Genomic DNA, 26,014 nt, shown 5'->3' with positions numbered 1-26,014 from the left:
TCGCATGGGGACTGGCCTTTCCTGAGGCCACCACAGCGGTTCCCTGAGGTCCCCGTCGAAAGTCGAGAGCACCTTCCGCAACTCGAGAAAATCCAGGAGGTTTTGCACTCCAGGCGAGATGAGGCCCATTTCCTCTGAGGCTTCTCGAGGCCAATCACATCTAACCACTGGAACTTCCAAAGGGTCCTTCACACCCTTGCTGCAACTCAAGAAGTTCCCCGACACACTCGTCTCCACTCGAGAGGAAGCACGTGGGGTCCCGCACACATCCAGGGGAGCCCCGTTTCCGCCTCCTAGCTCGAGATGAGGGATCCTTTCCCTGTTTCGTAGGGAAAGAATTCCCGGTGTTCCCGTCGCATCTCAAGAGGAGGCGCTCTCAACAGAAAAGGCGAGAGGAACTCCAGGGTCGTGCCACCATTCCAAGAGTCCCCCAGATGTGTCAGTCCATTCCAGAGGAACCTGTTTTCCCTGCACTGCCTTGACGTTCAAGCCGAGGATCGACTCCCACCACGTGTGCACGTGGGACAGCCCTGTGGGAAAGCCTCGTGGGAAAGCCTCGTGGGAAAGACTCGAGGGAAAACCATAGATCCTTTGATCCACGCGGCGGACTGCGTGACACTGCTGCTACCGCTCTGGAGGAAAGCGCAAGTGCATGCCCGCATTCGAGACGAGGACTGACTCCCCTGGGGAGACTCCAGAAGTACCCCAAGATCCATGTCAGCACTGGAGAGGAATCCTCAGGTTCCGGCCCCGACTCCACACAAGGTCTTAGGCCCCGGCATCGACGGGAGAGGAATCCCGAGACGCCCCCGAGGAACGCGCATGGGGACTGGCCTTTCCTGAGGCCACCAGAGCGGGTCCCTGAGGTCCCCGTCGTAAGTCGAGAGCACCTGCCGCAACTCGAGAAAATCCAGGAGGTTTTGCCCTCCAGGCGAGATGAGGCCCATTTCCGCTGAGGCTTCTCGAGGCCAATCACATCTAACCACTGGAACTTCCAAAGGGTCCTTCACACCCTTGCTGCAACTCAAGAAGTTCCCCGACATACCCGTCTCCACTGGAGAGGAAGCACGTGGGGTCCCGCACACATCCAGGGGAGCCCCGTTTCCGCCTCCTAGCTCGAGATGAGGGATCCTTTCCCTGTTTCGTAGGGAAAGAATTCCCGGCGTTCCCGTCGCATCTCAAGAGGAGGCGCTCTCCACAGGAAAGGCGAGAGGAACTCCAGGGTCGTGACACCATTCCAAGAGTCCCCCAGATGTGTCAGTCCATTCCAGAGGAACCTGTTTTCCCTGCACTGCCTTGACGTTCAAGCCGAGGATCGACTCCCACCACGTGTGCACGTGGGACAGCCCTGTGGGAAAGCCTCGTGGGAAAGCCTCGTGGAAAGACTCGAGGGAAAACCATAGATCCTTTGATCCACGCGGCGGACTGCGTGACACTGCTGCTACTGCTCTGGAGGAAAGCGCAAGTGCATGCCCGCATTCCAGACGAGGACTGACTCCCCTGGGGAGACTCCAGAAGTACCCCAAGATCCATGTCAGCACTGGAGTGGAATCCTCAGGTTTCGGCCCCGACTTCACACAAGGTCTTAGGCCCTGGCATCGAAGGAAGAAGAATCCCGAGATGCCGCCGAGGAACTTGCATGGGGACTGGCCTTTCCTGAGGCCACCAGAGCGGGTCCCTGAGGTCCCCGTCGTAAGTCGAGAGCACCTGCCGCAACTCGAGAAAATCCTGGAGGCTTTGCCCTCCAGGCGAGATGAGGCCCATTTCCGCTGAGGCTTCTCCAGGCCAATCACATCTAACCACTGGAACTTCCAAAGGGTCCTTCACACCCTTGCTGCAACTCAAGAAGTTCCCCGACATACCCGTCGCCACTCGAGAGGAAACACGTGGTGTCCCGCACACATCCAGGGGAGCCCCGTTTCCGCCTCCTCGCTCGAGATGAGGGAACCTTTCCCTGTTTCGTAGGGAAAGAATTCCCGGCGTTCCCGTCGCATCTCAAGAGGAGGCGCTCTCCACAGGAAAGGCGAGAGGAACTCCAGGGTCGAGACACCATTCCAAGAGTCCCCCAGATGTGTCAGTCTATTCCAGAGGAACCTGTTTTCCCTGCACTGCCTTGACGTTCAAGCCGAGGATCGACTCCCACCACGTGTGCACGTGGGACAGCCCTGTGGGAAAGCCTCGTGGGAACGCCTCGTGGGAAAGACTCGAGGGAAAACCATAGATCCTTTGATCCACTCAGCGGACTGCGTGACACTGCTGCTACCGCTCTGGAGGAAAGCGCAAGTGCATGCCCGCATTCGAGACGAGGACTGACTCCCCTTGGGAGACTCCAGAAGTACCCCAAGATCCATGTCAGCACTGGAGAGGAATCCTCAGGTTCCGGCCCCGACTCCACACAAGGTCTTAGGCCCCGGCATCGACGGGAGAGGAATCCCGAGAGGCCCCCGAGGAACTCGTATGGGAAGTGGCCTTTCCTGAGGCCACCAGAGCGGTTCCCTGAGGTCCCCGTCGAAAGTCGAGAGCACCTTCCCCAACTCGAGAAAATCCAGGAGGTTTTGCCCTCCAGGCGAGATGAGGCCCATTTCCTCTGAGGCTTCTCGAGGCCAATCACATCTAAACACTGGAACTTCCAAAGTGTCCTTCACACCATTGCTGCAACTCAAGAAGTTCCCCGACATACCCGTCTCCACTCGAGAGGAAGCACGTGGGGTCCCGCACACATCCAGGGGAGCCCCGTTTCGGCCTCCTAGCTCGAGATGAGGGATCCTTTCCCTGTTTCGTAGGGAAAGAATTCCCGGCGTTCCCGTCGCATCTCAATAGGAGGCGCTCTCCACAGGAAAGGCGAGAGGAACTCCAGGGTCGTGCCACCATTCCAAGAGTCCCCCAGATGTGTCAGTCCATTCCAGAGGAACCTGTTTTCCCTGCACTGCCTTGACGTTCAAGCCGAGGATCGACTCCCACCACGTGTGCACGTGGGACAGCCCTGTGGGAAAGCCTCGTCGGAAAGCCTCGTGGGAAAGACTCGAGGGAAAACCATAGATCCTTTGATCCACGCGGCGGACTGCGTGACACTGCTGCTACCGCTCTGGAGGAAAGCGCAAGTGCATGCCCGCATTCGAGACGAGGACTGACTCCCCTTGGGAGACTCCAGAAGTACCCCAAGATCCATGTCAGCACTGGAGAGGAATCCTCAGGTTCCGGCCCCGACTCCACACAAGGTCTTAGGCCCCGGCATCGACGGGAGAGGAATCCCGAGAGGGCCCCGAGGAACTCGCATGGGGACTGGCCTTTCCTGAGGCCACCAGAACGGTTCCCTGAGGTCCCCGTCGTAAGTCCAGAGCACCTGCCGCAACTCGAGAAAATCCAGGAGGTTTTGCCCTCCAGGCGAGATGAGGCCCATTTCCGCTGAGGCTTCTCGAGGCCAATCACATCTAACCACTGGAACTTCCAAAGGGTCCTTCACACCATTGCTGCCACTCAAGAAGTTCCCCGACATACCCGTCTCCACTCGAGAGGAAGCACGTGGGTCCCGCACACATCCAGGGGAGCCCCGTTTCCGCCTCCTAGCTCGAGATGAGGGATCCTTTCCCTGTTTCGTAGGGAAAGAATTCCCGGCGTTCCCGTCGCATCTCAAGAGGAGGCGCTCTCCACAGGAAAGGCGAGAGGAACTCCAGGGTCGAGACACCATTCCAAGAGTCCCCCAGATGTGTCAGTCCATTCCAGAGGAACCTGTTTTCCCTGCACTGCCTTGACGTTCAAGCCGAGGATCGACTCCCACCACGTGAGCACGTGGGACAGCCCTGTGGGAAAGCCTCGTGGGAAAGCCTCGTTGGAAAGACTCGAGGGAAAACCATAGATCCTTTGATCCACGCGCGGACTGCGTAACACTGCTGCTACCGCTCTGGAGGAAAGCGCAAGTGCATGCCCGCATTCGAGACGAGGACTGACTCCCCTGGGGAGACTCCAGAAGTACCCCAAGATCCATGTCAGCACTGGAGAGGAATCCTGAGGTTCCGGCCCCGACTCCACACAAGGTCTTAGGCCCCGGCATCGACGGGAGAGGAATCCCGAGAGGCCCCCGAGGAACTCGCATGGGGACTGGCCTTTCCTGAGGCCACCAGAGCGGGTCCCTGAGGTCCCCGTCGTAAGTCGGGAGCACCTGCCGCAACTCGAGAAAATCCAGGAGGTTTTGCCCTCCAGGCGAGATGAGGCCCATTTCCGCTGAGGCTTCTCGAGGCCAATCACATCTAACCACTGGAACTTCCAAAGGGTCCTTCACACCATTGCTGCAACTCAAGAAGTTCCCCGACATACCCGTCTCCACTCGAGACGAAGCACGTGGGTTCCCGCACACATCCAGGGGAGCCCCGTTTCCGCCTCCTAGCTCGAGATGAGGGATCCTTTCCCTGTTTCGTAGGGAAAGAATTCCCGGCGTTCCCGTCGCATCTCAAGAGGAGGCGCTCTCCACAGGAAAGGCGAGAGGAACTCCAGGGTCGTGCCACCATTCCAAGAGTCCCCCAGATGTGTCAGTCCATTCCAGAGGAACCTGTTTTCCCTGCACTGCCTTGACGTTCAAGCCGAGGATCGACTCCCACCACGTGTGCACGTGGGACAGCCCTGTGGGAAAGCCTCGTGGGAAAGCCTCGTGGGAAAGACTCGAGGGAAAACCATAGATCCTTTGATCCACGCGGCGGAGTGCGTGACACTGCTGCTACCGCTCTGGAGGAAAGCGCAAGTGCATGCCCGCATTCGAGACGAGGACTGACTCCCCTGGGGAGACTCCAGAAGTGCCCCAAGATCCATGTCAGCACTGGAGAGGAATCCTCAGGTTCCGGCCCCGACTCCACACAAGGTCTTAGGCCCCGGCATCGACGGGAGAGGAATCCCGAGAGGCCCCCGAGGAACTCGTATGGGGACTGGCCTTTCCTGAGGCCACCAGAGCGGGTCCCTGAGGTCCCCGTCGAAAGTCGAGAGCACCTTCCGCAACTCGAGAAAATCCAGGAGGTTTTGCCCTCCAGGCGAGATGAGGCCCATTTCCTCTGAGGCTTCTCGAGGCCAATCACATCTAACCACTGGAACTTCCAAAGGGTCCTTCACACCATTGCTGCAACTCAAGAAGTTCCCCGACATACCCGTCTCCACTCGAGAGGAAGCACGTGGGGTCCCGCACACATACAGGGGAGCCACGTTTCCGCCTCCTAGCTCGAGATCAGGGATCCTTTCCCTGTTTCGTAGGGAAAGAATTCCCGGCGTTCCCGTCGCATCTCAAGAGGAGGCGATCTCCACAGGAAAGGCGAGAGGAACTCCAGGGTCGTGCCACCATTCCAAGAGTCCCCCAGATGTGTCAGCCCATTCCAGAGGAACCTGTTTTCCCTGCACTGCCTTGACGTTCAAGCCGAGGATCGACTCCCACCACGTGTGCACGTGGGACAGCCCTGTGGGAAAGCCTCGTGGGAAAGCCTCGTGGGAAAGACTCGAGGGAAAACCATAGATCCTTTGATCCACGCGGCGGACTGGGTGACACTGCTGCTACCGCTCTGGAGGAAAGCGCAAGTGCATGCCCGCATTCGAGACGAGGACTGACTCCCCTGGGGAGACTCCAGAAGTACCCCAAGATCCATGTCAGCACTGGAGAGTAATCCTCAGGTTCCGGCCCCGACTCCACACAAGGTCTTAGGCCCCGGCATCGACGGGCGAGGAATCCCGAGAGGCCCCCGAGGAACTCGCATGGGGACTGGCCTTTCCTGAGGCCACCAGAGCGGGTCCCTGAGGTCCCCGTCGTAAGTCGAGAGCACCTGCCGCAACTCGAGAAAATCCAGGAAGTTTTGCCCTCCAGGCGAGATGAGGTCCATTTCCGCTGAGGCTTCTCGAGGCCAATCACATCTAACCACTGGAACTTCCAAAGGGTCCTTCACACCCTTGCTGCAACTCAAGAAGTTCCCCGACATACCCGTCTCCACTCGAGAGGAAGCACATGGTGTCCCGCACACATACAGGGGAACCCCGTTTCCGCCTCCTAACTCGAGATGAGGGATCCTTTCCCTGTTTCGTAGGGAAAGAATTCCCGGCGTTCCAGTCGCATCTCAAGAGGAGGCGATCTCCACAGGAAAGGCGAGAGGAACTCCAGGGTCGTGCCACCATTCCAAGAGTCCCCCAGATGTGTCAGCCCATTCCAGAGGAACCTGTTTTCCCTGCACTGCCTTGACGTTCAAGCCGAGGATCGACTCCCACCACGTGTGCACTTGGGACAGCCCTGTGGGAAAGCCTCGTGGGAAAGCCTCGTGGGAAAGACTCGAGGGAAAACCATAGATCCTTTGATCCACGCGGCGGACTGCGTGACACTGCTGCTACCGCTCTGGAGGAAAGCGCAAGTGCATGCCCGCATTCGAGACGAGGACTGACTCCCCTGGGGAGACTCCAGAAGTACCCCAAGATCCATGTCAGCACTGGAGAGGAATCCTCAGGTTCCGGCCCCGACTCCACACAAGGTCTTAGGCCCCGGCATCGACGGGAGAGGAATCCCGATAGGCCCCCGAGGAACTCGCATGGGGACTGGCCTTTCCTGAGGCCACCAGAGCGGGTCCCTGAGGTCCCCGTCGTAAGTCGAGAGCACCTGCCGCAACTCGAGAAAATCCAGGAGGTTTTGCCCTCCAGGCGAGATGAGGCCCATTTCCGCTGAGGCTTCTCGAGGCCAATCACATCTAACCACTGGAACTTCCAAAGGGTCCTTCACACCCTTGCTGCAACTCAAGAAGTTCCCCGACATACCCGTCTCCACTCGAGAGGAAGCACGTGGTGTCCCGCACACATCCAGGGGAGCCCCGTTTCCGCCTCCTAGCTCGAGATGAGGGATCCTTTCCCTGTTTCGTAGGGAAAGAATTCCCGGCGTTCCCGTCGCATCTCAAGAGGAGGCGCTCTCCACAGGAAAGGCGAGAGGAACTCCAGGGTCGAGACACCATTCCAAGAGTGCCCCAGATGTGTCAGTCCAATCCAGAGGAACCTGTTTTCCCTGCACTGCCTTGACGTTCAAGCCGAGGATCGACTCCCACCACGTGTGCACGTGGGACAGCCCTGTGGGAAAGCCTCGTGGGAAAGCCTCGTGGGAAAGACTCGAGGGAAAACCATAGATCCTTTGATCCACGCGGCGGACTGCGTGACACTGCTGCTACCGCTCTGGAGGAAAGCGCAAGTGCATGCCCGCATTCGAGACGAGGACTGACTCCCCTGGGGAGACTCCAGAAGTACCCCAAGATCCATGTCAGCACTGGAGAGGAATCCTCAGGTTCCGGCCCCGACTCCACACAAGGTCTTAGGCCCCGCCATCGACTGGAGAGGAATCCCGAGTGTCCCCGAGGAACTCGCATGGGGACTGGCCTTTCCTGAGGCCACCAGAGCGGGTCCCTGAGGTCCCCGTCGTAAGTCGAGAGCACCTGCCGCAACTCGAGAAAATCCAGGAGGTTTTGCCCTCCAGGCGAGATGAGGCCCATTTCTGCTGAGGCTTCTCGAGGCCAATCACATCTATCCACTGGAACTTTCAAAGGGTCCTTCACACCCTTGCTGCAACTCAAGAAGTTCCCCGACATACCCGTCTCCACTCGAGAGGAAGCACGTGGTGTCCCGCACACATCCAGGGGAGCCCCGTTTCTGCCTCCTAGCTCGAGATGAGGGATCCTTTCCCTGTTTCGTAGGAAAAGAATTCCCGGCGTTCCCGTCGCATCTCAAGAGGAGGCGCTCTCCACAGGAAAGGCGAGAGGAACTCCAGGGTCATGCCACCCTTCCAAGAGTCCCCCAGATGTGTCAGTCCATTCCAGAGGAACCTGTTTTCCATGCACTGCCTTGACGTTCAAGCCGAGGATCGACTCCCACCACGTGTGCACGTGGAACAGCCCTGTGGGAAAGCCTAGTGGGAAAGCCTCGTGGGAAAGACTCGAGGGAAAACCATAGATCCTTTGATCCACGAGGCGGACTGAGTGACACTGCTGCTACCGCTCTGGAGGAAAGCGCAAGTGCATGCCCGCATTCGAGACGAGGACTCACTCCCCTGGGGAGACTCCAGAAGTACCCCAAGATCCATGTCAGCACTGGAGAGGAATCCTCAGGTTCCGGCCCCGACGCCACACAAGGTCTTAGGCCCCGGCATCGACGGGAGCCGAATCCCGAGAGGCCCCCGAGGAACTCGCATGGGGACTGGCCTTTCCTGAGGCCACCAGAGCGGGTCCCTGAGGTCCCCGTCGTAAGTCGAGAGCACCTGCCGCAACTCGAGAAAATCCAGGAGGTTTTGCCCTCCAGGCGAGATGAGGCCCATTTCCGCTGAGGCTTCTCGAGGCCAATCACATCTAACCACTGGAACTTCCAAAGGGTCCTTCACACCATTGCTGCAACTCAAGAAGTTCCCCGACATACCCGTCTCCACTCGAGAGGAAGCACGTGGGTCACACACACATCCAGGGGAGCCCCGTTTCCGCCTCCTAGCTCTAGATGAGGGATCCTTTCCCTGTTTCGAAGGGAAAGAATTCCCGGCGTTCTCGTCGCATCTCAAGAGGAGGCGCTCTCCACAGGAAAGGCGAGAGGAACTCCAGGGTCGTGACACCATTCCAAGAGTCCCCCAGATGTGTCAGTCCATTCCAGAGGAACCTGTTTTCCCTGCACTGCCTTGACGTTCAAGCCGAGGATCAACTCCCACCACGTGTGCACGTGGGACAGCCCTGTGGGAAAGCCTCGTGGGAAAGCCTCGTGGAAAGACTCGAGGGAAAACCATAGATCCTTTGATCCACGGGGCGGACTGCGTGACACTGCTGCTACCGCTCTGGAGGAAAGCGCAAGTGCATGCCCGCATTCGAGACGAGGACTGACTCCCCTGGTGAGACTCCAGAAGTACCCCAAGATCCATGTCAGCACAGGAGAGGAATCCTCAGGTTCCGGCCCCGACTCCACACAAGGTCTTAGGCCCCGGCATCGACGGGAGAGGAATCCCGAGAGGGCCCGGAGGAACTCGCATGGGGACTGGCCTTTCCTGAGGCCACCAGAGCGGGTCCCTGAGGTCCCCGTCGTAAGTCGAGAGCACCTGCCGCAACTCGAGAAAATCCAGGAGGTTTTGCCCTCCAGGCGAGATGAGGCCCATTTCCGCTGAGGCTTCTCGAGGCCAATCACATCTAACCACTGGAACTTCCAAAGGGTCCTTCACACCCTTGCTGCAACTCAAGAAGTTCCCCGACATACCCGTCTCCACTCGAGAGGAAGCACGTGGGGTCCCGCAAACATCCAGGGGAGCCCCGTTTCCGCCTCCTAGCTCGAGATGAGGGATCCTTTCCCTGTTTCGTTGGGAAAGAATTCCCGGCATTCCAGTCGCATCTCAAGAGGAGGCGCTATCCACAGGAAAGCCGAGAGGAACTCCAGGGTCGTGCCACCATTTCAAGAGTCCCCCAGATGTGTCAGTCTATTCCAGAGGAACCTGTTTTCCCTGCACTGACTTGACGTTCAAGCCGAGGATCGACTCCCACCACGTGTGCACGTGGGACAGCCCTGTGGGAAAGCCTCGTGGGAAAGCCTCGTGGGAAAGACTCGATGGAAAACCATAGATCCTTTGATCCACGCGGCGGACTGCGTGACACTGCTGCTACCGCGCTGGAGGAAAGCGCAAGTGCATGCCCGCATTCGAGACGAGGACTGACTCCCCTGGGGAGACTCCAGAAGTGCCCCAAGATCCATGTCAGCACTGGAGAGGAATCCTCAGGTTCCGGCCCCGACTCCACACAAGGTCTTAGGCCCCGGCATCGACGGGAGAGGAATCCCGAGAGGCCCCCGAGGAACTCGCATGGGGACTGGCCTTTCCTGAGGCCACCAGAGCGGGTCCCTGAGGTACCCGTCGTAAGTCGAGAGCACCTGCCGCAACTCGAGAAAATCCAGGAGGTTTTGCCCTCCAGGCGAGATGAGGCCCATTTCCGCTGAGGCTTCTCGAGGCCAATCACATCTAACCACTGGAACTTCCAAAGGGTCTTTCACACCATTGCTGCAACTCAAGAAGTTCCCCGACATACCCGTCTCCACTCGAGAGGAAGCACGTGGTGTCCCGCACACATCCAGGGGAGCCCCGTTTCCGCCTCCTAGCTCGAGATGAGGGATCCTTTCCCTGTTTCGTAGGGAAAGAATTCCCGGCGTTCCCGTCGCATCTCAAGAGGAGGCGCTCTCCACAGGAAAGGCGAGAGGAACTCCAGGGTCGTGCCACCATTCCAAGAGTCCCCCAGATGTGTCAGTCCATTCCAGAGGATCCTGTTTTCCCTGCACTGCCTTGACGTTCAAGCCGAGGATCGACTCCCACCACGTGTGCACGTGGGACAGCCCTGTGGGAAAGCCTCGTGGGAAAGCCTCGTGGGAAAGACTTGAGGGAAAACCATAGATCCTTTGATCCACGCGGCGGACTGCGTGACACTGCTGCTACCGCTCTGGAGGAAAGCGCAAGTGCATGCCCGCATTCGAGACGAGGACTGACTCCCCTGGGGAGACTCCAGAAGTACCCCACGATCCATGTCACCACTGGAGAGGAATCCTCAAGTTCCGGCCACGACTCCACACAAGGTCTTAGGCCCCGGTATCGACGGGAGAGGAATCCCGAGAGGCCCCCGAGGAACTCGCATGGGGACTGGCCTTTCTTGAGGCCACCAGAGCGGGTCCCTGAGGTCCCCGTCGTAAGTCGAGAGCACCTGCCGCAACTCGAGAAAATCCAGGAGGTTTTGCCCTCCAGGCGAGATGAGGCCCATTTCCGCTGAGGCTTCTCGAGGCTAATCACGTCTAACAACTGGAACTTCCAAAGGGTCCTTCACACCCTTGCTGTAACTCAAGAAGTTCCCCGACATACCCGTCTCCACTCGAGAGGAAGCACGTGGGGTCCCGCACACATCCAGGGGAGAGCCGTTTACGCCTCCTAGCTCGAGATGAGGGATCCCTTCCCTGTTTCGTAGGGAAAGAATTCCCGGCGTTCCCGTCGCATCTCAAGAGGAGGTGCTCTCCACAGGAAAGGCGAGAGGAACTCCAGGGTCATGCCACCATTCCAAGAGTCCCCCAGATGTGTCAGTCCATTCCAGAGGAACCTGTTTTCCCTGCACTGCCTTGACGTTCAAGCCGAGGATCGACTCCCACCACGTGTGCACGTGGGACAGCCCTGTGGGAAAGCCTCGTGGGAAAGCCTCGTGGGAAAGACTCGAGGGAAAACCATAGATCCTTTGATCCACGCGGCGGACTGCGTGACACTGCTGCTACCGCTCTGGAGGAAAGCGCAAGTGCATGCCCGCATTCGAGACGAGGACTGACTCTCCTGGGGAGACTCCAGAAGTACCCCAAGATCCATGTCAGCCCTGGAGAGGAATCCTCAGGTTCCGGCCCCGACTCCACACAAGGTCTTAGGCCCCGGCATCGACGCGAGAGGAATCCCGAGAGGCCCCCGAGGAACTCGCATGGGGACTGGCCTTTCCTGAGGCCACCAGAGCGGGTCCCTGAGGTCCCCGTCGTAAGTCGAGAGCACCTGCCGCAACTCGAGAAAATCCAGGAGGTTTTGCCCTCCAGGCGAGAAGAGGCCCATTTCCGCTGAGGCTTCTCGAGGCTAATCACGCGTAACAACTGGAACTTCCAAAGGGTCCTTCACACCCTTGCTGCAACTCAAGAAGTTCCCCGACATAGCCGTCTCCACTCGATTGGAAGCACGTGGGTCCCGCACACATCCAGGGGAGCCCCGTTTCCGCCTCCTACCTCGAGATTAGGGATCCTTTCCCTGTTTCGTAGGGAAAGAATTCCCGGCGTTCCCGTCGCATCTCAAGAGGAGGCGCTCTCCACAGGAAAGGCGAGAGGAACTCCAGGGTCGTGCCACCATTCCAAGAGACCCCCAGATGTGTCAGTCCATTCCAGAGGAACCTGTTTTCCCTGCACTGCATTGACGTTCAAGCCGAGGATCGAATTCCACCACGTGTGCACGTGGGACAGCCCTGTGGGAAAGCCTCGTGGGAAAGCCTCATGGGAAAGACTCGAGGGAAAACCATAGATCCTTTGATCCACGCGGCGGACTGCGTGACACTGCTGCTACCGCTCTGGAGGAAAGCCCAAGTGCATGCCCGCATTCGAGACGAGGACTGACTCCCCTGGGGAGACTCCAGAAATACCCCAAGATGCATGTCAGCACTGGAGAGGAATCCTCAGGTTCCGGCCCCGACTCCACACAAGGTCTTAGGCCCCGGCATCGACGGGAGAGGAATCCCGAGAGGCCCCCGAGGAACTCGCATGGGGACTGGCCTTTCCTGAGGCCACCAGAGCGGGTCCCTGAGGTCCCCGTCGTAAGTCGAGAGCACCTGCCGCAACTCGAGAAAATCCAGGAGGTTTTGCCCTCCAGGCCAGATGAGGCCCATTTCCGCTGAGGCTTCTCGAGGCCAATCACATCTAACCACTGGAACTTCCAAAGGGTCCTTCACACCCTTGCTGCAACTCAAGAAGTTCCCCGACATACCCGTCTCCACTCGAGAGGAAGCACGTGGGGTCCCGCACACATCCAGGGGAGCCCCGTTTCCGCCTCCTAGCTCGAGATGAGGGATCCTTTCCCTGTTTCGTAGGGAAAGAATTCCCGGCGTTCCCGTCGCATCTCAAGAGGAGGCGCTCTCCACAGGAAAGGCGAGAGGAACTCCAGGGTCGTGACACCATTCCAAGAGTCCCCCAGATGTGTCAGTCCATTCCAGAGGAACCTGTTTTCCCTGCACTGCCTTGACGTTCAAGCCGAGGATCGACTCCCACCACGTGTGCACGTGGGACAGCCCTGTGGGAAAGCCTCGTGGGAAAGCCTCGTGGGAAAGACTCGAGCGAAAAACATAGATCTTTTGATCCACGCGGCGGACTGCGTGACACTGCTGCTACCGCTCTGGAGGAAAGCGCAAGTGCATGCCCGCATTCGAGACGAGGACTGACTCCCCTGGGGAGACTCCAGAAGTACCCCAAGATCCATGTCAGCACTGGAGAGGAATCCTCAGGTTCCGGCCCCGACTCCACACAAGGTCTTAGGCCCCGGCATCGACGGGAGAGGAATCCCGAGAGGCCCCCGAGGAACTCGCATGGGGACTGGCCTTTCCTGAGGCGACCAGAGCGGGTCCCTGAGGTCCCCGTCGTAAGTCGAGAGCACCTGCCGCAACTCGAGAAAATCCAGGAGGTTTTGCCCTCCAGGCGAGATGAGGCCCATTTCCGCTGAGGCTTCTCGAGGCCAATCACATCTAACCACTGGAACTTCCAAAGGGTCCTTCACACCCTTGCTGCAACTCAAGAAGTTCCCCGACATACCCGTCTCCACTCGAGAGGAAGCACGTGGGTTCCCGCACACATCCAGGGGAGCCCCGTTTCCGCCTCCTAGCTCGAGATGAGGGATCCTTTCCCTGTTTCGTAGGGAAAGAATTCCCGGCGTTCCCGTCGCATCTCAAGAGGAGGCGCTCTCCACAGGAAAGGCGAGAGGAACTCCAGGGTCATGCCACCATTCCAAGAGTCCCCCAGATGTGTCAGTCCATTCCAGAGGAACCTGTTTTCCCTGCACTGCCTTGACGTTCAAGCCGAGGATCGACTCCCACCACGTGTGCACGTGGGACAGCCCTGTGGGAAAGCCTCGTGGGAAAGACTCGTGGAAAGACTCGAGGGAAAACCATAGATCCTTTGATCCACGCGGCGGACTGCGTGACACTGCTGCTACTGCTCTGGAGGAAAGCGTAAGTGCATGCCCGCATTCGAGACGAGGACTGACTCCCCTGGGGAGACTCCAGAAGTACCCCAAGATCCATGTCAGCACTGGAGAGGAATCCTCAGGTTCCGGCCCCGACTCCACACAAGGTCTTAGGCCCCGGCATCGACGGGAGAGGAATCCCGAGAGGCCCCCGAGGAACTCGCATGGGGACTGGCCTTTCCTGAGGCGACCAGAGCGGGTCCCTGAGGTCCCCGTCGTAAGTCGAGAGCACCTGCCGCAACTCGAGAAAATCCAGGAGGTTTTGCCCTCCAGGCGAGATGAGGCCCATTTCCGCTGAGGCTTCTCGAGGCCAATCACATCTAACCACTGGAACTTCCAAAGGGTCCTTCACACCCTTGCTGCAACTCAAGAAGTTCCCCGACATACCCGTCTCCACTCGAGAGGAAGCACGTGGGGTCCCGCACACATCCAGGGGAGCCCCGTTTCCGCCTCCTAGCTCGAGATGAGGGATCCTTTCCCTGTTTCGTAGGGAAAGAATTCCCGGCGTTCCCGTCGCATCTCAAGAGGAGGCGCTCTCCACAGGAAAGGCGAGAGGAACTCCAGGGTCGTGACACCATTCCAAGAGTCCCCCAGATGTGTCAGTCCATTCCAGAGGAACCTGTTTTCCCTGCACTGCCTTGACGTTCAAGCCGAGGATCGACTCCCACCACGTGTGCACGTGGGACAGCCCTGTGGGAAAGCCTCGTGGGAAAGCCTCGTGGAAAGACTCGAGGGAAAACCATAGATCCTTTGATCCACGCGGCGGACTGCGTGACACTGCTGCTACCGCTCTGGAGGAAAGCGCAAGTGCATGCCCGCATTCGAGACGAGGACTGACTCCCCTGGGGAGACTCCAGAAGTACCCCAAGATCCATGTCAGCACAGGAGAGGAATCCTCAGGTTCCGGCCCCGACTCCACACAAGGTCTTAGGCCCCGGCATCGACGGGAGTGGAATCCTGAGAGGGCCCCGAGGAACTCGCATGGGGACTGGCCTTTCCTGAGGCCACCAGAGCGGGTCCCTGAGGTCCCCGTCGTAAGTCTAGAGCACCTGCCGCAACGCGAGAAAATCCAGGAGGTTTTGCCCTCCAGGCGAGATGAGGCCCATTTCCGCTGAGGCTTCTCGACGCTAATCACGTCTAACCACTGGAACTTCCAAAGGGTCCTTCACACCCTTGCTGTAACTCAAGAAGTTCCCCGACATACCCGTCTCCACTCGAGAGGAAGCACGTGGTGTCCCGCACACATCCAGGGGAGCCCCGTTTCCGCCTCCTAGCTCGAGATGAGGGATCCTTGCCCTGTTTCGTAGGGAAAGAATTCCCGGTGTTCCCGTCGCATCTCAAGAGGAGGCGCTCTCCACAGGAAAGGCGAGAGGAACTCCAGGGTCGTGCCACCATTCCAAGAGTCCCCCAGATGTGTCAGTCCATTCCAGAGGAACCTGTTTTCCCTGCACTGCCTTGACGTTCAAGCCGAGGATCGACTCCCACCACGTGTGCACGTGGGACAGCCCTGTGGGAAAGCCTCGTGGGAAAGCCTCGTGTGAAAGACTCGAGCGAAAAACATAGATCCTTTGATCTACGCGGCGGACTGCTTGACACTGCTGCTACCGCTCTGGAGGAAAGCGCAAGTGCATGCCCGCATTCGAGACGAGGACTGACTCCCCTGGGGAGACTCCAGAAGTACCCCAAGATCCATGTCAGCACTGGAGAGGAATCCTCAGGTTCCGGCCCCGACTCCACACAAGGTCTTAGGCCCCGGCATCGACGGGAGAGGAATCCCGAGAGGCCCCGAGGAACTCGCATGGGGACTGGCCTTTCCTGAGGCCACCAGAGCGGGTCCCTGAGGTCCCCGTCGTAAGTCGAGAGCACCTGCCGCAACTCGAGAAAATCCAGGAGGTTTTGCCTTCCAGGCGAGATGAGGCCCATTTCCGCTGAGGCTTCTCGAGGCCAATCACATCTAACCACTGGAACTTCCAAAGGGTCCTTCACACCCTTGCTGCAACTCAAGAAGTTCCCCGACATACCCGTCTCCACTCGAGAGGAAGCACGTGGGTTCCCGCACACATCCAGGGGAGCCCCGTTTCCGCCTCCTAGCTCGAGATGAGGGATCCTTTCCCTGTTTCGTAGGGAAAGAATTCCCGGCGTTCCCGTCGCATCTCAAGAGGAGGCGCTCTCCACAGGAAAGGCGAGAGGAACTCCAGGGTCGAGACACCATTCCAAGAGTCCCCCAGATGTGTCAGTCCATTCCAGAGGAACCTGTTTTCCCTGCACTGCCTTGACGTTCAAGCCGAGGATCGACTCCCACCACGTGTGCACGTGGGACAGTCCTGTGGGAAAGCCTCGTGGGAAAGCCTCGTGGGAAAGTCTCGAGGGAAAACCATAGATCCTTTGATCCACGCGGCGGACTGCGTGACACTGCTGCTACCGCTCTGGAGGAAAGCGCAAGTGCATGCCCGCATTCGAGACGAGGACTGACTCCCCTGGGGAGACTCCAGAAGTACCCCAAGATCCATGTCAGCACTGGAGAGGAATCCTCAGGTTCCGGCCCCGACTCCACACAAGGTCTTAGGCCCCGGCATCGACGGGAGAGGAATCCCGAGAGGGCCCCGAGGAACTCGCATGGGGACTGGCCTTTCCTGAGGCCACCACAGCGGTTCCCTGAGGTCCCCGTCGAAAGTCGAGAGCACCTTCCGCAACTCGAGAAAATCCAGGAGGTTTTGCACTCCAGGCGAGATGAGGATCATTTCCTCTGAGGCTTCTCGAGGCCAATCACATCTAACCACTGGAACTTCCAAAGGGTCCTTCACACCATTGCTGCAACTCAAGAAGTTCCCCGACATACCCGTCTCCACTCGAGAGGAAGCACGTGGGGTCCCGCACACATCCAGGGGAGCCCCGTTTCCGCCTCCTAGCTCGAGATGAGGGATCCTTTCCCTGTTTCGTAGGGAAAGAATTCCCGGTGTTCCCGTCGCATCTCAAGAGGAGGCGCTCTCAACAGAAAAGGCGAGAGGAACTCCAGGGTCGTGCCACCATTCCAAGAGTCCCCCAGATGTGTCAGTCCATTCCAGAGGAACCTGTTTTCCCTGCACTGCCTTGACGTTCAAGCCGAGGATCGACTCCCACCACGTGTGCACGTGGTACAGCCCTGTGGGAAAGCCTCGTGGGAAAGCCTCGTGGGAAAGACTCGAGGGAAAACCATAGATCCTTTGATCCACGCGGCGGACTGCGTGACACTGCTGCTACCGCTCTGGAGGAAAGCGCAAGTGCATGCCCGCATTCGAGACGAGGACTGACTCCCCTGGGGAGACTCCAGAAGTACCCCAAGATCCATGTCAGCACTGGAGAGGAATCCTCAGGTTCCGGCCCCGACTCCACACAAGGTCTTAGGCCCCGGCATCGACGGGAGAGGAATCCCGAGACGCCCCCGAGGAACGCGCATGGGGACTGGCCTTTCCTGAGGCGACCAGAGCGGGTCCCTGAGGTCCCCGTCGTAAGTCGAGAGCACCTGCCGCAACTCGAGAAAATCCAGGAGGTTTTGCCCTCCAGGCGAGATGAGGCCCATTTCCGCTGAGGCTTCTCGAGGCCAATCACATCTAACCACTGGAACTTCCAAAGGGTCCTTCACACCCTTGCTGCAACTCAAGAAGTTCCCCGACATACCCGTCTCCACTCGAGAGGAAGCACGTGGGTTCCCGCACACATCCAGGGGAGCCCCGTTTCCGCCTCCTAGCTCGAGATGAGGGATCCTTTCCCTGTTTCGTAGGGAAAGAATTCCCGGCGTTCCCGTCGCATCTCAAGAGGAGGCGCTCTCCACAGGAAAGGCGAGAGGAACTCCAGGGTCATGCCACCATTCCAAGAGTCCCCCAGATGTGTCAGTCCATTCCAGAGGAACCTGTTTTCCCTGCACTGCCTTGACGTTCAAGCCGAGGATCGACTCCCACCACGTGTGCACGTGGGACAGCCCTGTGGGAAAGCCTCGTGGGAAAGCCTCGTGGGAAAGACTCGAGGGAAAAGCATAGATCCTTTGATCCACGCGGCGGACTGCGAGACACTGCTGCTACCGCTCTGGAGGAAAGCACAAGTGCATGCCCGCATTCGAGACGATGACTGACTCCCCTGGGGAGACTCCAGAAGTACCCCAAGATCCATGTCAGCACTGGAGAGGAATCCTCAGGTTCCGGCCCCGACTCCACACAAGGTCTTAGGCCCCGGCATCGACGGGAGAGGAATCCCGAGACGCCCCCGAGGAACGCGCATGGGGACTGGCCTTTCCTGAGGCCACCAGAGCGGGTCCCTGAGGTCCCCGTCGTAAGTCGAGAGCACCTGCCGCAACTCGAGAAAATCCAGGAGGTTTTGCCCTCCAGGCGAGATGAGGCCCATTTCCAGTGAGGCTTCTCGAGGCCAATCACATCTAACCACTGGAACTTCCAAAGGGTCCTTCACACCCTTGCTGCAACTCAAGAAGTTCCCCGACATACCCGTCTCCACTCGAGAGGAAGCACGTGGGGTCCCGCACACATCCAGGGGAGCCCCGTTTCCGCCTCCTAGCTCGAGATGAGGGATCCTTTCCCTGTTTCGTAGGGAAAGAATTCCCGGCGTTCCCGTCGCATCTCAAGAGGAGGCGCTCTCCACAGGAAAGGCGAGAGGAACTCCAGGGTCGTGACACCATTCCAAGAGTCCCCCAGATGTGTCAGTCCATTCCAGAGGAACCTGTTTTCCCTGCACTGCCTTGACGTTCAAGCCGAGGATCGACTCCCACCACGTGTGCACGTGGGACAGCCCTGTGGGAAAGCCTCGTGGGAAAGCCTCGTGGAAAGACTCGAGGGAAAACCATAGATCCTTTGATCCACGCGGCGGACTGCGTGACACTGCTGCTACTGCTCTGGAGGAAAGCGTAAGTGCATGCCCGCATTCGAGACGAGGACTGACTCCCCTGGGGAGACTCCAGAAGTACCCCAAGATCCATGTCAGCACTGGAGTGCAATCCTCAGGTTCCGGCCCCGACTTCACACAAGGTCTTAGGCCCCGGCATCGAAGGGAGAGGAATCCCGAGATGCCGCCGAGGAACTTGCATGGGGACTGGCCTTTCCTGAGGCCACCAGAGCGGGTCCCTGAGGTCCCCGTCGTAAGTCGAGAGCACCTGCCGCAACTCGAGAAAATCCTGGAGGTTGTGCCCTCCAGGCGAGATGAGGCCCATTTCCGCTGAGGCTTCTCGAGGCCAATCACATCTAACCACTGGAACTTCCAAAGGGTCCTTCACACCCTTGCTGCAACTCAAGAAGTTCCCCGACATACCCGTCTCCACTCGAGAGGAAACACGTGGGGTCCCGCACACATCCAGGGGAGCCCCGTTTCCGCCTCCTAGCTCGAGATGAGGGAACCTTTCCCTGTTTCGTAGGGAAAGAATTCCCGGCGTTCCCGTCGCATCTCAAGAGGAGGCGCTCTCCACAGGAAAGGCGAGAGGAACTCCAGGGTCGAGACACCATTCCAAGAGTCCCCCAGATGTGTCAGTCCATTCCAGAGGAACCTGTTTTCCCTGCACTGCCTTGACGTTCAAGCCGAGGATCGACTCCCACCACGTGTGCACGTGGGACAGCCCTGTGGGAAAGCCTCGTGGGAAAGCCTCGTGGGAAAGACTCGAGGGAAAACCATAGATCCTTTGATCCACGCGGCGGACTGCGTGACACTGCTGCTACCGCTCTGGAGGAAAGCGCAAGTGCATGCCCGCATTCGAGACGAGGACTGACTCCCCTGGGGAGACTCCAGAAGTACCCCAAGATCCATGTCAGCACAGGAGAGGAATCCTCAGGTTCCGGCCCCGACTCCACACAAGGTCTTAGGCCCCGGCATCGACGGGAGAGGAATCCTGAGAGGGCCCCGAGGAACTCGCATGGGGACTGGCCTTTCCTGAGGCCACCAGAGCGGGTCCCTGAGGTCCCCGTCGTAAGTCGAGAGCACCTGCCGCAACTCGAGAAAATCCAGGAGGTTTTGCCTTCCAGGCGAGATGAGGCCCATTTCCGCTGAGGCTTCTCGAGGCCAATCACATCTAACCACTGGAACTTCCAAAGGGTCCTTCACACCCTTGCTGCAACTCAAGAAGTTCCCCGACATACCCGTCTCCACTCGAGAGGAAGCACGTGGGTTCCCGCACACATCCAGGGGAGCCCCGTTTCCGCCTCCTAGCTCGAGATGAGGGATCCTTTCCCTGTTTCGTAGGAAAAGAATTCCCGGCGTTCCCGTCGCATCTCAAGAGGAGGCGCTCTCCACAGGAAAGGCGAGAGGAACTCCAGGGTCGAGACACCATTCCAAGAGTCCCCCAGATGTGTCAGTCCATTCCAGAGGAACCTGTTTTCCCTGCACTGCTTTGACGTTCAAGCCGAGGATCGACTCCCACCACGTGTGCACGTGGGACAGCCCTGTGGGAAAGCCTCGTGGGAAAGCCTCGTGGGAAAGTCTCGAGGGAAAACCATAGATCCTTTGATCCACGCGGCGGACTGCGTGACACTGCTGCTACCGCTCTGGAGGAAAGCGCAAGTGCATGCCCGCATTCGAGACGAGGACTGACTACCCTGGGGAGACTCCAGAAGTACCCCAAGATCCATGTCAGCACTGGAGAGGAATCCTCAGGTTCCGGCCCCGACTCCACACAAGGTCTTAGGCCCCGGCATCGACGGGAGAGGAATCCCGAGAGGGCCCCGAGGAACTCGCATGGGGACTGGCCTTTCCTGAGGCCACCACAGCGGTTCCCTGAGGTCCCCGTCGAAAGTCGAGAGCACCTTCCGCAACTCGAGAAAATCCAGGAGGTTTTGCACTCCAGGCGAGATGAGGCTCATTTCCTCTGAGGCTTCTCGAGGCCAATCACATCTAACCACTGGAACTTCCAAAGGGTCCTTCACACCATTGCTGCAACTCAAGAAGTTCCCCGACATACCCGTCTCCACTCGAGAGGAAGCACGTGGGGTCCCGCACACATCCAGGGGAGCCCCGTTTCCGCCTCCTAGCTCGAGATGAGGGATCCTTTCCCTGTTTCGTAGGGAAAGAATTCCCGGTGTTCCCGTCGCATCTCAAGAGGAGGCGCTCTCAACAGAAAAGGCGAGAGGAACTCCAGGGTCGTGCCACCATTCCAAGAGTCCCCCAGATGTGTCAGTCCATTCCAGAGGAACCTGTTTTCCCTGCACTGCCTTGACGTTCAAGCCGAGGATCGACTCCCACCACGTGTGCACGTGGTACAGCCCTGTGGGAAAGCCTCGTGGGAAAGCCTCGTGGGAAAGACTCGAGGGAAAACCATAGATCCTTTGATCCACGCGGCGGACTGCGTGACACTGCTGCTACCGCTCTGGAGGAAAGCGCAAGTGCATGCCCGCATTCGAGACGAGGACTGACTCCCCTGGGGAGACTCCAGAAGTACCCCAAGATCCATGTCAGCACTGGAGAGGAATCCTCAGGTTCCGGCCCCGACTCCACACAAGGTCTTAGGCCCCGGCATCGACGGGAGAGGAATCCCGAGACGCCCCCGAGGAACGCGCATGGGGACTGGCCTTTCCTGAGGCCACCAGAGCGGGTCCCTGAGGTCCCCGTCGTAAGTCGAGAGCACCTGCCGCAACTCGAGAAAATCCAGGAGGTTTTGCCCTCCAGGCGAGATGAGGCCCATTTCCGCTGAGGCTTCTCGAGGCCAATCACATCTAACCACTGGAACTTCCAAAGGGTCCTTCACACCCTTGCTGCAACTCAAGAAGTTCCCCGACATACCCGTCTCCACTGGAGAGGAAGCACGTGGGGTCCCGCACACATCCAGGGGAGCCCCGTTTCCGCCTCCTAGCTCGAGATGAGTGATCCTTTCCCTGTTTCGTAGGGAAAGAATTCCCGGCGTTCCCGTCGCATCTCAAGAGGAGGCGCTCTCCACAGGAAAGGCGAGAGGAACTTCAGGGTCGTGACACCATTCCAAGAGTCCCCCAGATGTGTCAGTCCATTCCAGAGGAACCTGTTTTCCCTGCACTGCCTTGACGTTCAAGCCGAGGATCGACTCCCACCACGTGTGCACGTGGGACAGCCCTGTGGGAAAGCCTCGGGGGAAAGCCTCCTGGGAAAGACTCGAGGGAAAACCATAGATCCTTTGATCCACGCGGCGGACTACTTGACACTGCTGCTACCGCTCTGGAGGAAAGCGCAAGTGCATGCCCGCATTCGAGACGAGGACTGACTCCCCTGGGGAGACTCCAGAAGTACCCCAAGATCCATGTCAGCACTGGAGAGGAATCCTCAGGTTCCGGCCCCGACTCCACACAAGGTCTTAGGCCCCGGCATCGACGGGAGAGGAATCCCGAGACGCCCCCGAGGAACGCGCATGGGGACTGGCCTTTCCTGAGGCCACCAGAGCGGGTCCCTGAGGTCCCCGTCGTAAGTCGAGAGCACCTGCCGCAACACGAGAAAATCCAGGAGGTTTTGCCCTCCAGGCGAGATGAGGCCCATTTCCGCTGAGGCTTCTCGAGGCCAATCACATCTAACCACTGGAACTTCCACAGGGTCCTTCACACCCTTGCTGCAACTCAAGAAGTTCCCCGACATACCCGTCTCCACTCGAGAGGAAGCACGTGGGGTCCCGCACACATCCAGGGGAGCCCCGTCTCCGCCTCCTAGCTCGAGATGAGGGATCCTTTCCCTGTTTCGTAGGGAAAGAATTCCCGGCGTTCCCGTCGCATCTCAAGAGGAGGCGCTCTCCACAGGAAAGGCGAGAGGAACTCCAGGGTCGTGACACCATTCCAAGAGTCCCCCAGATGTGTCAGTCCATTCCAGAGGAACCTGTTTTCCCTGCACTGCCTTGACGTTCAAGCCGAGGATCGACTCCCACCACGTGTGCACGTGGGACAGTCCTGTGGGAAAGCCTCGTGGGAAAGCCTCGTGGAAAGACTCGAGGGAAAACCATAGATCCTTTGATCCACGCGGCGGACTGCGTGACACTGCTGCTACTGCTCTGGAGGAAAGCGCAAGTGCATGCCCGCATTCGAGACGAGGACTGACTCCCCTGGGGAGACTCCAGAAGTACCCCAAGATCCATGTCAGCACTGGAGTGGAATCCTCAGGTTTCGGCCCCGACTTCACACAAGGTCTTAGGCCCCGGCATCGAAGGAAGAGGAATCCCGAGATGCCGCCGAGGAACTTGCATGGGGACTGGCCTTTCCTGAGGCCACCAGAGCGGGTCCCTGAGGTCCCCGTCGTAAGTCGAGAGCACCTGCCGCAACTCCAGAAAATCCTGGAGGCTTTGCCCTCCAGGCGAGATGAGGCCCATTTCCGCTGAGGCTTCTCCAGGCCAATCACATCTAACCACTGGAACTTCCAAAGGGTCCTTCACACCCTTGCTGCAACTCAAGAAGTTCCCCGACATACCCGTCGCCACTCGAGAGGAAACACGTGGTGTCCCGCACACATCCAGGGGAGCCCCGTTTCCGCCTCCTAGCTCGAGATGAGGGAACCTTTCCCTGTTTCGTAGGGAAAGAATTCCCGGCGTTCCCGTCGCATCTCAAGAGGAGGCGCTCTCCACAGGAAAGGCGAGAGGAACTCCAGGGTCGAGACACCATTCCAAGAGTCCCCCAGATGTGTCAGTCTATTCCAGAGGAACCTGTTTTCCCTGCACTGCCTTGACGTTCAAGCCGAGGATCGACTCCCACCACGTGTGCACGTGGGACAGCCCTGTGGGAAAGCCTCGTGGGAACGCCTCGTGGGAAAGACTCGAGGGAAAACCATAGATCCTTTGATCCACGCAGCGGACTGCGTGACACTGCTGCTACCGCTCTGGAGGAAAGCGCAAGTGCATGCCCGCATTCGAGACGAGGACTGACTCCCCTTGGGAGACTCCAGAAGTACCCCAAGATCCATGTCAGCACTGGAGAGGAATCCTCAGGTTCCGGCCCCGACTCCACACAAGGTCTTAGGCCCCGGCATCGACGGGAGAGGAATCCCGAGAGGCCCCCGAGGAACTCGTATGGGAAGTGGCCTTTCCTGAGGCCACCAGAGCGGTTCCCTGAGGTCCCCGTCGAAAGTCGAGAGCACCTTCCGCAACTCGAGAAAATCCAGGAGGTTTTGCCCTCCAGGCGAGATGAGGCCCATTTCCTCTGAGGCTTCTCGAGGCCAATCACATCTAAACACTGGAACTTCCAAAGGGTCCTTCACACCATTGCTGCAACTCAAGAAGTTCCCCGACATACCCGTCTCCACTCGAGAGGAAGCACGTGGGGTCCCGCACACATCCAGGGGAGCCCCGTTTCGGCCTCCTAGCTCGAGATGAGGGATCCTTTCCCTGTTTCGTAGGGAAAGAATTCCCGGCGTTCCCGTCGCATCTCAATAGGAGGCGCTCTCCACAGGAAAGGCGAGAGGAACTCCAGGGTCGTGCCACCATTCCAAGAGTCCCCCAGATGTGTCAGTCCATTCCAGAGGAACCTGTTTTCCCTGCACTGCCTTGACGTTCAAGCCGAGGATCGACTCCCACCACGTGTGCACGTGGGACAGCCCTGTGGGAAAGCCTCGTCGGAAAGCCTCGTGGGAAAGACTCGAGGGAAAACCATAGATCCTTTGATCCACGCGGCGGACTGCGTGACACTGCTGCTACCGCTCTGGAGGAAAGCGCAAGTGCATGCCCGCATTCGAGACGAGGACTGACTCCCCTTGGGAGACTCCAGAAGTACCCCAAGATCCATGTCAGCACTGGAGAGGAATCCTCAGGTTCCGGCCCCGACTCCACACAAGGTCTTAGGCCCCGGCATCGACGGGAGAGGAATCCCGAGAGGGCCCCGAGGAACTCGCATGGGGACTGGCCTTTCCTGAGGCCACCAGAACGGTTCCCTGAGGTCCCCGTCGTAAGTCCAGAGCACCTGCCGCAACTCGAGAAAATCCAGGAGGTTTTGCCCTCCAGGCGAGATGAGGCCCATTTCCGCTGAGGCTTCTCGAGGCCAATCACATCTAACCACTGGAACTTCCAAAGGGTCCTTCACACCATTGCTGCCACTCAAGAAGTTCCCCGACATACCCGTCTCCACTCGAGAGGAAGCACGTGGGTCCCGCACACATCCAGGGGAGCCCCGTTTCCGCCTCCTAGCTCGAGATGAGGGATCCTTTCCCTGTTTCGTAGGGAAAGAATTCCCGGCGTTCCCGTCGCATCTCAAGAGGAGGCGCTCTCCACAGGAAAGGCGAGAGGAACTCCAGGGTCATGCCACCATTCCAAGAGTCCCCCAGATGTGTCAGTCCATTCCAGAGGAACCTGTTTTCCCTGCACTGCCTTGACGTTCAAGCCGAGGATCGACTCCCACCACGTGAGCACGTGGGACAGCCCTGTGGGAAAGCCTCGTGGGAAAGCCTCGTTGGAAAGACTCGAGGGAAAACCATAGATCCTTTGATCCACGCGGCGGACTGCGTGACACTGCTGCTACCGCTCTGGAGGAAAGCGCAAGTGCATGCCCGCATTCGAGACGAGGACTGACTCCCCTGGGGAGACTCCAGAAGTACCCCAAGATCCATGTCAGCACTGGAGAGGAATCCTGAGGTTCCGGCCCCGACTCCACACAAGGTCTTAGGCCCCGGCATCGACGGGAGAGGAATCCCGAGAGGCCCCCGAGGAACTCGCATGGGGACTGGCCTTTCCTGAGGCCACCAGAGCGGGTCCCTGAGGTCCCCGTCGTAAGTCGAGAGCACCTGCCGCAACTCGAGAAAATCCAGGAGGTTTTGCCCTCCAGGCGAGATGAGGCCCATTTCCGCTGAGGCTTCTCGAGGCCAATCACATCTAACCACTGGAACTTCCAAAGGGTCCTTCACACCATTGCTGCAACTCAAGAAGTTCCCCGACATACCCGTCTCCACTCGAGACGAAGCACGTGGGTTCCCGCACACATCCAGGGGAGCCCCGTTTCCGCCTCCTAGCTCGAGATGAGGGATCCTTTCCCTGTTTCGTAGGGAAAGAATTCCCGGCGTTCCCGTCGCATCTCAAGAGGAGGCGCTCTCCACAGGAAAGGCGAGAGGAACTCCAGGGTCGTGCCACCATTCCAAGAGTCCCCCAGATGTGTCAGTCCATTCCAGAGGAACCTGTTTTCCCTGCACTGCCTTGACGTTCAAGCCGAGGATCGACTCCCACCACGTGTGCACGTGGGACAGCCCTGTGGGAAAGCCTCGTGGGAAAGCCTCGTGGGAAAGACTCGAGGGAAAACCATAGATCCTTTGATCCACGCGGCGGAGTGCGTGACACTGCTGCTACCGCTCTGGAGGAAAGCGCAAGTGCATGCCCGCATTCGAGAC

This window comes from Ovis canadensis, chromosome 14 (assembly GCF_042477335.2).
Source record: "Ovis canadensis isolate MfBH-ARS-UI-01 breed Bighorn chromosome 14, ARS-UI_OviCan_v2, whole genome shotgun sequence".
Lineage (NCBI taxonomy): Eukaryota > Metazoa > Chordata > Mammalia > Artiodactyla > Bovidae > Ovis > Ovis canadensis.
Note: the sequence above shows the minus strand (reverse complement) of the source record.